Source organism: Octodon degus, unplaced genomic scaffold (assembly GCF_000260255.1).
Source record: "Octodon degus isolate 3935 unplaced genomic scaffold, OctDeg1.0 scaffold00153, whole genome shotgun sequence".
NCBI classification, from domain to species: domain Eukaryota; kingdom Metazoa; phylum Chordata; class Mammalia; order Rodentia; family Octodontidae; genus Octodon; species Octodon degus.
The window spans coordinates 5,926,752-5,930,698 of NW_004524729.1; positions in this window are offsets into that span (position 1 = coordinate 5,926,752).

Consider the following 3,947-nt stretch of genomic DNA (forward strand, 5'->3'; position numbering starts at 1 on the left):
CCGAGCAGGGGGGCGGCGCGGGGCGGGGCGAAGCGCTGGGCGGGGCCGCGGCGAGCGGATTTCCCGGCCGCGCGGGGTTCCCGGAGGCCGACGCGTGGCTCCGCCCCTCTGTCCTCGCGTCTGAGTCTGCCCTCAAAGCCGGGCCCCTCAGACGAAGGTGTGGTGTGGACAGTGGCCGCGAGGGGTACGGGTCGCGGGGTCCCGCTGGGTCTCCCCGCGTCAGGACCAGGGACAGCGGCGCCGCCAGGGCGTCTGGGGCGTGGCGCCGCACAGGGCGGTCCCCTCCTGGGTCGTTGTCACCTCCTCTGGGAAGCCCGCCCGGACTTTCCCGGTCCTGGAGCGCGCTGGGGTTCCGTCCTCTCAGCCCGGGGTGGACAGCCGTGTCCAGGGACGGAGGCGACTTCTGGCTTAGCCTAGCCGTGGCTCCTGGCTGCGCCCTGGAGGGAAGTGTCTATAGCTGGGTTGCCCCTTCAGAAAAGCGGAAAAGCAGTCTGAGTTTTCATGTGAGATCTGACTTGACTGTATTGTTTTGTCCTGGTGTTGAGGATTAAACCCAGGGTCTCCCCACTAAACTACACCCATACAACCTGTTCTGTTGCTGCTGTTTACTTATTCTTGGTGTTTTATGACAGGATCTCGCTATGTAGTTCAGGATAGCCTTGAACTAGGTAGCCCAAGCTGACCTCACACTTCAGGGGATCCTCCTCCCTTGGCCTCCTCAGTGCTGGGCTTACAGGCATGGACGACCATGCCATTGTTATTTTTGAGACAGGATGTGATTAAATTGCCCAGTCTGTACTCAAACTTGCAATCCTCCTGCCTCAGCCTTCCAGAGTGCTGGAGTGAGTGACGTGCAGAACACTGTCATTCTCTTTTGTGGAGGCTGAAGCCAGGAGCTCACACATGCCACACAGCAGCTCTTCCACCCAGCCACCCTCCCCGTCACCCACCATTTAATTCTGAGACTTCGTGCTAGATTGCCCACGTTGGTCTGCATCCCTGAACCCTACGGGCCAGGCTTCAGTATTCTCAAGGTGTTACTGCTAGGGTACTGCTGCTCACAATCATTTGTTGTTAAAATAATAGAACAGGGGCCGCGAGATAGCTCAGCAGACGAAAGCACCTGCTTAGGCAAGCTTAGGCAAGCACAGGGACCGCGGTCCGATCCCAGCACCACATGCTGACAGGCTGAGCTGGCCAGTCTGGGTGTGGTGGTGCAGGCCCGTAATCCCAGCGCTGGGAAGGCTGAAAAGAGGAGAAGCACTATGAGTCCTAGCTGTGTAATGAGACCCTATAACAACCAAATTAAAAAATAGTAAATAAAAAAGTAATAATAAAACTTAAAGGGCTGGTGAGATGGCTCAGTGGTCTAAAGCACCTACTTAGAACAAGCTTAGCAAAGCACAGGGACCGCGGTTCAATCCCCCAGCACCACATGCCAGCCAGCCCCGCCCCCTGGTGGGCTGAGCTGGCCACACACACACACACACACACACATAAATAAATAAATAAAATAAAATTAAAAAAAAAAAAAAGAAAAGAAAACTTAAAAATCAGTAACCAAATTAAAACAAGTCAGGTCAGTCCTGGGCCTATGCCCATTCACCAAGAGTCTGGACCTCAAGGCAAAAAAAGCCATTCCAGGTCCTGTCCCTCTAGTCCCTTTCCTATGACCTTGACCAAGCCACCCCAGGCCTCAGGTCCCTCAAGAATCCAGTTGGTCCGGGGAACTAGGCAGAGCCTGAGCATGGCCCGATGCCTGCTGCCCAGCTCCCGCCTTCCTGGGGGTTTCTGCCTGAGTACTCTCCCTGGGGGGCATGCATTTCATTTGGAGTTGATGGAGGACACTGAAGGGCCAGGAGTGGCTCATTGGTGGGAAGCTCTTCAGGCCTCAGGGGAGGGAGCAGCTTTTGAGAAGGGGGCAAACCCATGGCATGTAGGCTCCCAGGGGTTCAGCAGGGCCTTCCAGGCTGCACCCTGGGTCTCCCCAGTGGTGGGGAAATGCTTGCCCCCTGAAGGGAGCCCCCTCTGTGCCTGTCAAGTTCTGGTGGTCAGGGCTGAGCACTGCGGCAGCCTCTGCAAGATGCACGGGTCCAGCCCAGTTCAGCAGCCTGGCTGAGGCACACCTGCATCTTCTGAGGATGGTAAGGGCTAACACTGCAGGACTCACAGAGCGACCATGAAGGTCAGGGTGTGGCGAGTGTTGGAGGTCCTCAACTCTAACCCTAACAGGAAGGTGGCCCAGTGGCACAGCTAGGGAACAGGGCTGAGCTTGCAAAGTGTGGCCTGAGGTGGGGTGCAGCCAGCAAGGCAGAGGGCAGGCAGCTGTGGTGCAAAACCTCCCACCAAGGGGCCCGTCTCTGCGCTCCTGTCACCCCCATCCCTCTCCATGTCCGCAGCACCTGCACAGTCCATGGCCCCTCTCAGCCCCTCCTGGCTGTGCCTGTGCTTGTGGTCAGCATGGACTTCCTGGAAGACCAATCTGGGGCGTCAAACTGATTTAGGAGGTGTTTTTATTTTTATTTAGTTTTTTTTTTCTTTTTTTTTTGCAGAACCAGGGATTACATTCAGGCCCTTGCACTTGCCAGGAAAGCGCTTATTCCAGAGCCATCTCCCTGGCCCCTTACTTTTTTCAGACAATGTCTCACTACATAGTTTAGGCCAGCTGATGTAGCCAGGCTGGACTCAGACTTGGGGTGGCCTTTCTGCCTCAGCCTCCCAAGTGCTGGGATCAGTGTGCACTACCACACACAGGTTAGGTTCAGGGATGTTTCTAGAAAGGATATTAAGGCTACTGACAGCTCCTTGTCATCACTGCTCTCCTCCTCCACTGGGAGGAAAATGAGAAGAGGGACATTAGAGGAACACGTCACCCTGGTCTGCTAGCCTTCTGCCCTTTTTGTCTGGCCTGGTCTCTCCATACTCTCCCTGTCCTCCAAGGGGTGTGGAGGAGAGGGCCCCAGCATGTGTGGGGTCTCTCTAATGTCTGTGGGAATACACAGGGGTCCAGTGGGGAGTCCTGTAGGGTCTGGAGGCCCCAGCTTAGCACAACTTAACCATGCCCCCCTCACTCCTGCTGGCTTGGCGACGCCTTGTCCCAATTTTGAGGTACCAAGGAGAGCAGGCCGCAGCATTAGGTCGTCACAAGTGGGGCTCAGGAGCCCGTCAGCAGCTTCGTACCCTTCCCTAGGGAAGACAACAGTCCTGGTCCATGTGGTTTCCCTGAGGCCACCCTGATGCACATGGGTGCACGGTCCACAGTAGCTGTTCTGCTGAGACTCCCAGCCGCAATGACACATCCCCAGAGGGGACACAGGTGAGGATCTGAGGATGCAGCAGTTCTCATCCAGCCACAAGGATGTGTAGGAGGGCCTGGGCCACCTGCTGCTCAGGGGGAGGTTCTTGGAGCAGTAGGGACACTGAGGGCAGACCGTGTCCTGTGCTCCGCTGGGCATCAGCCCACTTGTGGGGTGAGTGAGGCCAGAAGCCTCACCAGCCAAGGTACCATTGGAGCTGAGGCCACAGAACATGGGGCCTGCTTGCTCCTGAGAGGAAACTGACCTCCAGTGACCTTTCAGAGCTGCCCTGGTGGTGGGCAGGCTCTGCAAACATTAGGAGCCTCCTAACCAAGTGCTTTGAGGCAATGCCTCTCACTCCCATCAGGAACAGAATCTGAGAGTAGCGGAAAGACAGGTCACACCCTACCGGCCCCACCCAGTCCCATCAGCCCATCCCAAGGCGAGGTGGGCAGCCATCTGGGCCACCTCAGGGCACCAGAGCTGGCCCAGTTCCCATGCCAGCCAGGCAGCTTGGCTCTCTCCCACGGAGGAACCACCTTCCTGCCAGTGGTGCCCAAGTAGGAAGGCTGAGAGGCACAGAGAAGCAGGGACTAGAGAGGTGAGGAGGTCACATAGGCAGCTTCAGTACAAATTCAGCCAACAACAGAG